Source organism: Lontra canadensis, unplaced genomic scaffold (assembly GCF_010015895.1).
Source record: "Lontra canadensis isolate GAN:19392208 unplaced genomic scaffold, GSC_riverotter_1.0 scaffold55, whole genome shotgun sequence".
Classification (NCBI taxonomy): domain Eukaryota; kingdom Metazoa; phylum Chordata; class Mammalia; order Carnivora; family Mustelidae; genus Lontra; species Lontra canadensis.
Window position 1 is genome coordinate 4099784 of NW_022631049.1, and position 12638 is coordinate 4112421.

At 43.1% G+C, this 12638-nt stretch overlaps 1 protein-coding gene across 2 annotated transcripts in view; it reads left to right on the forward strand.

Annotated features, from left to right (window-relative positions):
• The first annotated feature begins 996 nt into the window (after positions 1-996).
• ESR2 (estrogen receptor 2) overlaps positions 997-12638 on the forward strand; it is a 68535-nt gene continuing 56893 nt past the window's right edge. For both annotated transcript variants that reach the window (XM_032875227.1, XM_032875226.1), the window contains exon 1: positions 997-1091. The gene's annotated coding sequence lies outside the window, so the exon portion shown is untranslated. The remainder of the gene's footprint in view (positions 1092-12638) is intronic.

Here is a 12638-nt window from a genome sequence, read left to right on the forward strand (position 1 = left end):
GCAGGGTGGGCGAGGATAACTTGGGGACCCCGCAGACTGGGGAACTGGAGCTGCCACCAGGGGACGATCGCCTGCGGAGAGCTCGACGGAGGCGCTGCGGAGGGAAGAGGGGCGCAGCCGCCACGGAGGCAGACCCCCACCCCCACCCCCAGGTGTTGCTTTGCAGTAGGCGAGTTTGAGGAGGTTCCTAGGATCTTTGCTCTCACGAGAAAGGCCTTCCCAGCCAGCCGCGGAGAGCCCGCAGCCACCATCTCCCGCCTCGGCCGCGTGGCTTGCCCCCCACCCGCCCCCCCGCCAGTGCCACGAACCTGCGCTTGCTACCCGGGACTGGGAAAATCCAAAACCTCTCTAGTTTCACCACTGGAGTCTTAGATTTCTGTACTTCAGTGACACCGAAGCATCCAGCCCCTGTCAGCGTGGGTCAGCGTCCAGAGACGTGATGCCCCCAGTCGGACAACATCAATTTCAGCTTCACCCCGACCCTGGTTTGAAATGCACATTCTCAGGCCCCGCCCCACACCTCCTACATTGCGGACGGCTGGAAGGGCTCCCCCTGAGGGTGCCTGCGGAGCGCCCCTTCCCGGGGGCTTCCCCCTTCGCGCAGGTGAGTGTGGCTGGCGAGGCAGGGGAGTGCGCGTCCTCCCGAGATTTCCGTGCAGCGGGCTTGGTGGTCACGTGGGCCCTTGGACGCCTGCCCTCCTCCCCCCGCCAGCCAGCCCCGGGTCTTTAAAAGGAAGGGGAGGCTCCTCGTTAAGTCGTCTGTGATCTTTGCAGCGTCTCTGGCTCCGAGACCTGTTGAATCCCAGTTCGCGCCCCTGCGGCTCGGCAGCCGGCAGCGCCGAAGCTGCGAAAACCGCCCGTGGAAACTTGCAGCGGGTGGAGAGGAGGCGGCGGGAGAGCCGGGCCGGGGAGGGACCACCGCGGGCTGCGACGGGCTTCCCGCGCTGCGGTGAAGGCTGGCCTTCGAGGGCTGCGCGAGGTGGGCTCGCTCTCCGCACCGGGTGGCCGCCAGCCCGGGGCCAGGACCAACCCCTCCGGGAGGAGCACGTGTCGGCGTTTTAGAGACCGCCGGGCTGGTGTTCACCTGCTAGGTGAGTGCCCCTCGGCCCAAGATGGGGTTTGTCTGCTTTTCTGTGTGAAATCCTGGGGTGGGAAACCAGTCATATTGAGAACAATAAAAGATCCCTGCCCCCCCCCCCCAACCACTTTTCTTGGAAACCACAGGAAACAGAAATGTCATGCTCTAAGTATTTTCATTCCAGACGCTGGCAGGTTAATTTAGTCAGTCAGTTTGTGCCTGTACACTCCGGACTGATGCGTGTCCTTTTGAAAGGGAAAAAAAAAACAAAAAACAAAAAACAAAAAACACCAACCTGGATGTTTTTCAGTGGATTTCCCGACAGAGGATGAGATGGTGACAGTGGGAAAGTTGAGCAAGGACTTCATGCTTGAGTTGTGCGGGGCTGGGAAGGTGTGCGTGGGTCAAGCAGGTGACCAGTGTTTTGAATGCACTAACTGGCATTCCTCAGTGATAACAAAAACAGAGTTGTTTCTATCTTGGGCAAACGGAGCTAGATTAAGATCTAGTCGTTTTATTTGCTGATGAGGAACCCAGCTGCTGCTCTCCTACCCCTTTACGTTGCCATTCGTGCCTAATTCAAATTGGAAGCATAAACTTAAGTGAAGGGAATATTATTTTTGGAAAAAATAAAACTTTGGGTTCGAGTGGATTTTTTTTTTTTTTTAAATTTAAGAAAACCGGGTTGACTCAATTTTACTGGTTTATAAAACAACGTTGTATTTTGGTGTGGCATGCAACACTTTGGAGAAAAGATTTTGTCTTATTTTGTTAGATTTTTAGTGTTTACATGGACATTCCATTGGGATTTTTACTTTTAGGTTTCTGAACTCACAGTGGATATTGTCCTTTGTGGGGAAAGATGTTTGTTACTTAAGTGAGCATGTGAAAAGAAAGGTTTGTGCTGTGAGTATTGTAAATAGAAATGTGCTGTGACTATAACACTTTGACTTATTTTTTCTGCAGAGAAATCTATTTCTGCATATATCCAGGAAGAGGGAAAATGTAAGGGTCTGTTCATCGATAGGTGTTAAACTATAATCTTAAGATCCATTTTACATCCAATCTTTTTTTTTTTTTCCAGCTGTATTACTGAAACATTCTTATGTTTTCAAAAGCAGCCAGTCTCCTGTAACACTTGAGGCTTGAAAGTCTCTGAAGTCAATTTTTTAAAAGATTTTATTTATTTGAGAGAGAGACTGTGAGAGAGGGAACACAAGCAGGAGGAGTGGGAGAGGGAGAAGCAGGCTTCCTCCTGAGTGGGGGCTTGATCCCAGGACCCTGGGACCATGACCTGAACCAAAGGCAGACGCTTAATGACTGAGCAACCCAGGAGCCCCAGAAATCAATTAAAAACACATTTGGAATACATTTCATAGTGGTTCTGAGGGACTCAAATTAGTCTAATGGCCTTTTATATTCCTCAATTTATAAATAATATGAAAGAGGTAAAGTTTAGTGGTAAATTAACCCTTAAAAATATAATTAACATTTAGTAGATATTAATATGTCCATTTGTAAGAGGTAAACACTGCAGTTTTCTGTAAATACATATTCAGGTAATGATGTAAACTATATCTTGTGATAATTTTAGTTCATGTTTTGAGGCATTTTATATAATACTTACAAATATGTAATAATTATATAAAATACTGAAGGCTGAGCTTGACTTGTTTGCTGGTACGTTTCTTAGTAATTACAGATAGAACACTTGAGAACTGTATACTTCAGTGTAATCTTAATTCAATGCCAAGCACATGGATTTAGACTTTTTAAAAAGGTAGGCTCCTGGCTATATAATTTACATACGGTAAAACCTAGCTTCTTTAGAAGTACCCTTGATGAATTCTGACCGTCACAACATTTATATAATCACTTATACATGCAAGACCTAGAACCGTGTCCTCAGTCCCCAAAGTCCTCTTTGTGCTTTTGTAGTCAACCCTCTCCACCCACCCAACCCCTGGAAATCATTGATCTGTTTGCTGATTTTACCGTTCTACTCTTCAGTGTGTTTTTACCTAGAAATAATTATCTTCCTTTACTTTTCACAAGAAAAGTCCTCCACTCCCACCCCCCCTTTCTGTTGGGATGAGTCAGGTTGTGGTATTTTTGTTTTAATCCTATATGCTTTGGAATACATTGAGGCAAAGAGAAGCTATTTTGCAAATGGGACTAAGTGTTAAATTCCCAGTGTGCTAATAGATTTCACTCAGCACATTCAGACTCCACTGTGGGATAAGCCTTTGGTTATGGTCTGTAATGTTAATTATCCCAAACTGAACATAGGGTTATTTAAAAAAAAACATTGGTTGGGATGCCTGTGTGGCTCAGTGGGTTATGCCTCTGCCTTTGGCTCAGGTCATCTCAGGGTCCTGGGATCATGGATCATGAGCCACATCGGGCTCTCTGCTCAGCAGGGAGCCTGCTTCCCACCCCCTCTCTGCCTGCCCCTCTGCCATCTCGGTCTGTCAAATACATAAATAAAATCTTAAAAATAAATAAAAAACATTGGTTACTTATGTAACATTAATAGAATGTATTGCATTTTTTATACTCTGGGCATTTACAAAATACTTTGATTATACTGGAGATTAAGAAAGTTACCTGAAATTACATATCATTGAATAGTGAGGAGCAGAAGAGTGATTGAAAATGGCAATCTGGAGACATTGAAAATCCGATATAGAGTGATGGTGACTTAAGTTAAAATACTCAAGAGTTGAGGTCTGTGTGCGATTATCTATTGACATCAGAGTTTTTTCATTTCTGTGCTCATGCTTTGAAATCTAGATTGTCTTGCAGGACGTAGATGCAAAATCTTTTGCAAACTAATATTTTTTACTGCTTAATACATTATTCAATTCAGTGGACAGTTGGGAGCCTCTTACTGCTAAGCACTCCTAATGAATGTCCGTCAGATAATGTCCTTTTCCTTTCTCCATTGTGCTTTGAAAACAAGGGCCTGTATTTGATAAACGCAGCTTACTTTTCTGAGAACTCCAGTGGCAGGCAGGTGCTAGGAGAGGCAGAGTGAGGTGCTGAGGAAGTTCCGGCAAACTGGGGGGTCGGCATTCCTAGCTGGAGCCTTTACAGCTCTTCATCATTAAGGGTTTTTAGCAGGGAATCTGTACAGGTGCTCTTGACCGGACAGGAGAGTGAGGGTCCGTGGAAGGACAAATTACTGGATTTATAGAGATTTCCTCACAGCAGTGTTTTTGTGGGTAAGTGTTCATGTTCACCTGTCAAACCTGGGACCGGAAGAGAAGAGTGCATTCAGCTTAACTAACGCATTAGTCAAGTTTTCCTGAACCTCTTCATGCACAACGCTCCCAACCCTGGCCCAAATGGATATGTGAAAATGGTTCCATTTCCTAAGAGCGGTTGGAATTGGGAAGGGATGGAGACTTGCTGAAGAGAGCAGACCCATGGGCTCTCTCTCCAGCACCACCTTAGTGTGTGTTGGTTCTGTGGCTGAGGCTCTGGCCTCTTTCCCGTCCAGCTGCAAAGTTCTATTTCCTGTCCAGCTCAATAAGGTCCAGTGGGCTTCAAGGGAAATTAGGTTTTTCTCACGTTGGAAGATACTTATCCATGTGAGTCAGTTATTAATGATCAGTTCTGTGGTGATTTTTGGAGCATCTTTTTTTCTTTCTAATGAAAATTAAGTTGATCACGAGCTGTGTTTGGCTGTAGAAAATTTAAGGTCGGCGATCGGTAGACTGCCATTGACACACATCAAGGATGTTTGACGCTTAAAGATTTTTTTTCTTTTCTATGAAATTTCTCGTGTTCTGCATGGTGAGTGTGCATTTATGACTTCTGTGGGGCATATAAATGGGGGGTGTTTGAATGCTTGGGGAGATGTGATGGACACATTCGAGGGCACAGCACAAGGAGAATGGGGCATTCTGGGCTCCATAAGGTTCAGATAGGCTCCCAGTGCCCAGCTGTTTGGACCAGTGTCATGAACTGTCAAGCACAAGTACAGTGAGGAGGCAGTAATCTTCAGGGTGGTCATGAGGGCATTTTAACTTCTAGAAGGTCTGCCCAGCACTGCAGGTGTATCTAGTGACCTGCTAATGGACGGACTTCATCTTTCTGGATGAGTCATAATAACCTCTCAGATGCTTTCACGCACATCCTTTCACTTTATTCTCCAAATGCTGTGAGAACATGCAGCCCATATTAGGTCCCCATTTCTACTGAAGAAGCCGTGGAAGCTCGGGGAGTTGACGTGATTTGTGTGGGATCTCCTGGCTTTCAGGCAGAGTGGGGACTAGGACCCTGTGTACTGCTCTGTCCACTGGACAGAGAATATATGTAATAGGCCTGGTGGTGACCGCCTTCGTCTTGTTTAACCAGATTTGACTGGTACTTTGATAAACTCCTTCTGCTCTTCCTGGAGTGTCTTTCTAGCATTTCTAGGGCCTGCCTTTTTCTTCTCCCAAAGAATTGCTGTTCATATTTGGGATTTTAAAAACTTATTTTTAATTTCCAGAATGTCTTCCCAGTATGATAGAATATGATGTATATATAATCCCACGTGTACAGAAAGCTTTCCTGCTGAACACCGACGTGACCCACAAGGGCTCACCACCAGCGTATGTGTCTGTATGTGTATGTGCGCATGCTCGTGCTGGAGGAGTGGGCTAGAGAAGTCTTTGGACAGAGGACAAGGGCTGTTGATCATGAAAGATAAGGGCCAACTATCTTAGGCTATGATGACTGGTTAAGGAAAATTGCCATGCAAAAAAATGTTTAATTCTTAGAATCAGGATGTCTGGGTACGTGTTCTTTTGTTGACCAGGTGAAGTTCCATGCCTGCCAGGCCCAATAATTAATCTGGTTAGAGACTATTTTTCCCTCTGACTCCAGATATTGTGCTCACTGAATTAGTGCTTGCTTATTCAAAGGACTGTGTTGGGAAAATCTTGTCCTGCAGTGTTGAAGAAATATCTCCCTGGTTTAGATCAGACTACTCACATAACCAGCCCAGGTTGCTTAGTCACTTTCTTAGACCCCAGGTGAAGACTTTCGCTACTTGCTTATCTACAGGGTCTCCTGCCATGATTTAAGTTCCTCACCCCTTGTTGTATCTTTGCTTCAAAAGAAAAAACCCTTTGCATTGGCTACCAAGTTACTAATGATCCAACATTCCACTGACAAATTGTTGCCACCTGAATCTGGATATGTCTGAAAGATCCTCAACCAAAAGGGAACACAGGCTTTTGATTAACTATCCAGCCACCAGTTCTCGCTCCTGAATTATCACTGTGCTAGGGCTGTGTGGAAATTCTAGAGAAATTGATTGGGGTATGTATGTGAAATCGATTTTTCTAAGGAAAGTCACTGTGGCACCTGATTGATTGCCTGGACGAATCCTGGATTTGCCATTTGGTGGTGTGTGTCGGACACAGGTCATTTCAGCATTTCTGAGCTGAGAATGCACATTTCAGTTACAGGTGAAAATGAGTAATGGGATTGATTCTCCGCTCCTGAGAGAGATGTCCTCTTCATTTTAAATTGTGTGTTTACTTTCTACCTGGATAATAGGAAGTGTTATTTCAAGTTCATGAATTTCCGTGCTGCTATTCGTCACTGTATATCAGAAGAAACTTTCTGTTTTTAAGGGGCCTACTGAAAGTCAAAGATAGCAGTGGCTTTCTTGATAGATTGGTGTGCTGATTTGCTGAATTACTTATGTTAAAATGCTACGTATGTTTCTCTGGGGCAATGTAAAGTTGACACAACATGAAATTCAGTAAAAACTTGACCAAAATGTTCAGGGAATTTTTTGTTTAAATCCTTCAACTGATTTTATTATTGAATATTAACCTGAAGTCTTGTTCAAATGGTTACTCTTCAGTTCACTGCTCTCCTGCTTTGTAATTTCCTGAATGTAATGTGTATACTCCTCACAGTGACCACACTTCTGGATATACTTCTATTTATTAAACTGGGTAGGCCATCTTGTTTTCTTGTACTTTTTTTTTTTTTTAAGTTCAAGAAATACAAAATGTATTACCTCCAGGTTACATTTTGCTATACATAGATACAGTTCATTAAGCATGTTACCTTGAGTATCTTCCTCTGAATTGTTACAGTGTGTACTGTTTCAGTTGTGTTGTTACCATACTTGAAAATGTCTTTTGATTAAATATCTGGCCACATAAGATATGCTCAGATCGTATAGCAAAAATGATGCACTAAAATGCAGTCCCCAAAGTACAATATCAAAAACCTAACCACAGCGAACAGCCTATGTGGAGGCGGAGTGGAACAGGAGAGGTATTTTCAGGACCGATGGAAGGATGGAGGCCCCGTCACAATGCTGACTGGCCCAAAGGTGCCGTCTCAAGATCACCAGTGACCTAATTACCAACACCTGTGTTTCTTCTGTAGTCAACCACTCACTCCAACCCAGGTCATTTGATGAATCTGTAAATGTTTTCAGGCATTTCTATTTAAAACCCTTTCTTGATTAACAAAATGTGGTGCATGAAAACAATGAAATATTCAGCCTTAAAAAGGAAGGAAATTCTGACACATGAGACAATATGGATGAACCTTGAGGACACTGTGGTAAGTGAAATAAGACAAACACAGAAGGACAGACGCATGATTCCACTTCTCTGCGGTGAAGGGTCAGCGCCATAAGAGACAAATTCGAATGGTGGTTGCCAAGGGCTGGAGGAGGGGGTAGGTTGGGGAGCTGTTGTTTAACAGGTAAGGAATCTTAGCTTTGCAAGATGGAAAGAGTTCTGGAGATGAGCTGCACAATGGCATGAATGTATGTAACACTACTGAATCATCCATTTAGAAATGGTTAACATTGTTAGTTTGTGTAATTTATCATGACTTAAATTTTTTTGGACATGGCTACTTTTGATAATAGTTAACATTATATGTGTATATATATATATATATATATATATATATAGAGAGAGAGAGAGAGAGAGAGAGAGACACACACAGACACAGACAGACTGCATGTCTTGGGACTCCTTTAGATCTCCTTTCTCTACATGGTACCATACCTACTGAAGGTGCTCCCACCTGCCCTTTTTAAATTAACATACAGTGTATTATTTGCTTCAAGGTTACAGGTCTATGAATAATCAGTCTTACACACTTCATAGCACTCTCCATAGCACAAACCCTCCCCAGTGTCCATAACTCTCCATAGCACGAACCCTCCCCAGTGTTCCACCCTATTCCTACCCCCCAGCCCCCCAGCAACCCTCAGTTTGTTTCCTGAGATTAAGTGTCTCTTATGGTTTGTTTCTCTCCCCATCCCATCTTGTTTTCATTTTTTCCCTCCCTACCCACCATGACCCCTTGCCCTGCCTCTCAAATTCCTCATATCAGAGAGATCATATAATTGTCTTTCTCTGATTGACTTATTTCATTCAGCATAATACCCTCTAGTTCCATCCACATCATTGCAAATGGCAAGATTTATTTTCTTTTGATGGCTGCATAGTATTCCATTGTATATATATACATATATCTGTATATATATGTATATATACATACCACATCTTCTTTATCCATTCATCTGTTGATGGACATCTAGGTTCTTTCCATAGTTTGGCTATTGTGGACATTGCTGCTATAAACACTGAGGTACACCTACCCCTTCAGATCACTACATTTGTATCTTTGGGGTAAATAACCAATAGTGTGATTGCTGGGTCGTAGGGTAGCTCTAATTTCAACTTTTGGAGAAACCTCCATGCTGTTTTCCAGAGTGGCTGCACCAGCTTGCATTCCCACCAATAGTGTAGGAGGGTTTCCCTTTCTCCACATCTTTGCTAACACCTGTCATTTCTTGACTTGTTAATTTTAGCCATTCTGACTGGTGTGAGGGGACATCTCATTGTGGTTTTGATTTGTATTTCCCTGATGCCAAGTGATGTTGGTGCTCCTATTTTTGACTAACACCCTTGACTGGGTGAAATCTTATAAACACATTCCTTCATACTCTTTCATTATAGCAAATAATTACTGAGTGGTAGTAGAAGGTGAATAAAAATACTGTGTGCCTTCAAGGAGCTTAAGATCTAGTTCTACCTCTACCATGTACAAGAATGAGTCAATGGAGTTCTATTCTAATAAGGAGGATGAAGTTTGTAAATAATTATAGAGGTGCTAAGAAGGGTGCTAAGGCATAGAACGCCAACCACTTTACGATGCACTTTGCATATTCCTTATAGACATGACCAATCTTCTGTAGGAAAATAGCCAATTAGAGTGGGATGATGGGTTGGGGCAGCAGAGTGCAATGTGTTGGATGTTAGAAGGGTGTGACTTATTTCACAGGCTGGGGGGACAGAGGAGTGATCAGAGCTGGTTTTCAGAATGTTAGTCTGGGGGCACCTGGGTAGTGTAGATATTTAAGCTTCTGTCTCTTGGTTTCAGTTTAGGTCATGATCTTGGGGTCTTGGGACCAAGCCCTCTGTTGGGCTCTGCCTCCAACTCCATGCTCAGTGTAGGTCTGCTTGGGCTTCTCTCTTCCTCTGCACCCCCCCACCCCCCTCCCCAAGTGTGCCATGCACGTGCGCGCGCTCTCTCAGATGAGTAAATCTTAAATAAGAGAAGAAGAATGTTATTCTGGCAGCTCTGTGGACCTGGAAAAAGAGCTCACAAGAGACCAGGCATGGTGAGGGCCTATTGCAGATGCACAGACAAGAAGTAATGAGAGCTTGCTTAGATGATGGCAAAAGACAGACCACGAGGAACATGCACTGTGGAGGAAAAAAAAGTGTGCCCTAGTGATTACAGGTAATTGGATGCAGTGGAGAAGTCAAAGTGAAGTGTGTTGCACTTTGTCATCAACAAATAGGAAATTAGGATTGGTTTGGGGTAGGAAAATGATTTTTACCTTGGATTTGTATTCTCTACTGCTGTGTAGCAAATCATCGTAGAATTGAGCAGCTTAAATAACAAACATAATATCTCATGCACATTTTTTGAGGGTCAGGAATCCAGGAGTAGCTTAGCCAGAAGGTTCTGGCTTTGCTCCTCTCATGAGGTTGCAGTCATCTGAAGGCTTGACGGACTGGAAGATCTGTTTCCAAAATACCTCACTCATAGAGCTGTTGGCTGGAGTTCCTTGCTGGCTATTGGCAGGAGGCCTCTATAAGGCTGCGTGTGTCCTCACAGTACAGCAGCTAAGGAGTGAGTGACCCAAGGGAGCAAGCCAGGAAAGGGCTGCAGTGCCTTCTATGACCTCATCATGGAAGCCACATACCCTAATTTATTCATTCAAAATGAGTCCTAAATTTAGCGCACTCTCAAGGGGAGATTAGACTCCACCTTTTGAAGGGAAGAATGTTGAAGAATTTGTGGACATAGTTTAAAATCACCATAGGTATACTGCTTGGAGGACAAATTAAAATGAGCGCTCAAATGAAAATGTCAGGAGAAAGTAATCAGGATTAGAGAGCCCAGTTACCAACATGTGGAAGTAGATGACAGCAGAGCTAAAAATCTCAAACATGGAGAACTTCTCAAGACCAGCTTCTTTACTTAAGGACCTTTCTCAACCAGTCTAGTTATTAATGGTCATTCTTCCTTTTTCCAGATTATATTTTCTAGATTATATTATTCTAACTTTTTTTTAAAGGTTTCTATTTATAATTTCTTGTGTTATTTTGTGTCTTTCCTCCAAAGGTTTTTACAAAAAATTTTAAACTTACAGAAGAGTTGAAAGACTGGTATAATGAATGTCCATATGTCCACCATCTAGATTCAGTAATTGTTAACATTTTTACTTGTTGTAACTATCCAGTTTATCCATCCAAGTATTTTTTGTCTAAACTATTTATTGGGTGGCATACTTTGTAAAGAAGAGTTTGCCCTCAACCATGGCATAAACTACAGAACCTCTCAAAAATGCAGGGTACAGACTTAATTCTTTTCCCTTAATTGCTAATTCTGAGTGAGAAACTGATGTAACAATCATTTGCAATGGGAGCCAATGGTTTGTTTTCTTTTTCTTTCTCTTCTTTTCTTTTTAGAATATCACTATGGACTCAGTCCAAAGGTAACACCTGTAAAATCTGTATATAATGCCAGACACCCGTGAAGGCTGTGTCATTTTGCACTCCTACCAACAGTTTCAGAGAGAGTCTCTGTTTTTCCACAGCCTCGCCAGGAAAGTCTCTCTCTCTCTCTCTCTCTCTCTCTCTTTTTTTTTTTAAATTTTATTTATTTATTTGACAGATCACAAGTAGGCAGAGAGGCAGGCAGAGAGAGAGGAGGAAGCAGGCTCCCTGTGGAGCAGAAAGCCCGATGTGGGGCTTGATCCCAGGACCCTGGTCATGACCTGAGCCGAAGGCAGAGGCTTTAACCCACTGAGCCACCGAGGCGCCCCAGGAAAGTCTCTTGTTAAACATTTGAATTTTTGCCAAACAAGAAAATGCTAATTTGGTATAGTTTTAAATTCTGTGAGTGAGGTTAATCATTTTTGTGTTTTAAGGGTTGTTTTGTCTTTTTCTGTGTTCTATGTCTTTTGCCTATTTAAAGAATTAATGTCCACAAGAGCCAAACTATGGAAAGAGCCTAGATGTCCATCAACAGATGAATGGATAAAGAAGATGTGGTGTGTGTATACACACACACGACGGAATATTATGCAGCCATCAAAAACCCATGAAATCTTGCCATTTACAATGACATGGATGGAACCTAGAGGGTATTAGGTTAAGCGAAATAAGTCAGAGAAAGACAATTATCATATGATCTCACTGATATGAAGAATTTGAGAAACAAGACAGAGGATCATGGGGGAAGAGGGGAGGGAATGAAACAAGATGAAACCAGAGAAGGAGACAAACCATAAGAGACTCTTAATTTCAGGAAACAAACTGAAGGTTGCTGGAGGGGAGGGGGGTGGGAAGGGTGGGGTGACTGGATTATGGACATTGGGGAGGGTATGTGCTATGGTGAGTGCTGTGAATTGTGTAAGACTGATGAATCACAGACCTGTACCCCTGAAGCAATACATTGTATGTTAATAAAAAAAAAAAAATGTCGGGCGCCTGGGTGGCTCAGTGGGTTAAAGCCTCTGCTTTCAGCTCAGGTCGTGATCCTGGCGTCCTGGGATCAAGCCCCGCATTGGGCTCTCTGCTCACTGGGGAGCCTGCTTCCCTTCATCTCTATCTCTGCCTACTTGTGATCTCTTTCTGTCAAAAAATAAAACCTTAAAAAAAAAAAGTCAATGTCATGAAAAATAATTTTTTTTCTTTATTCATTTGTCAGAACACATAAACTGGGGGAGCAGCAGAGAGAAGGAGAAGCAGACTGCCCACTGAGCAAGGAGCCTGATGCGGGACTTGATCCCAGGACCCTAGGATCATGACCTGAGCCAAAGGCAGACACCTAACCAACTGAGCCACCCAGGTGTCCCTATCTAAAGAATTTGTTAAAATCTTTTTTCACTTTAAGAGTTCTAAATACTGGGACAATTAGCTCCTTGTTTCTCATAGAAGTTGAGAGTATTTTCCCCCCCAATTTGTCATTTGTCTTTTTTTGACTTTGCTTATGGTGTTTTTAT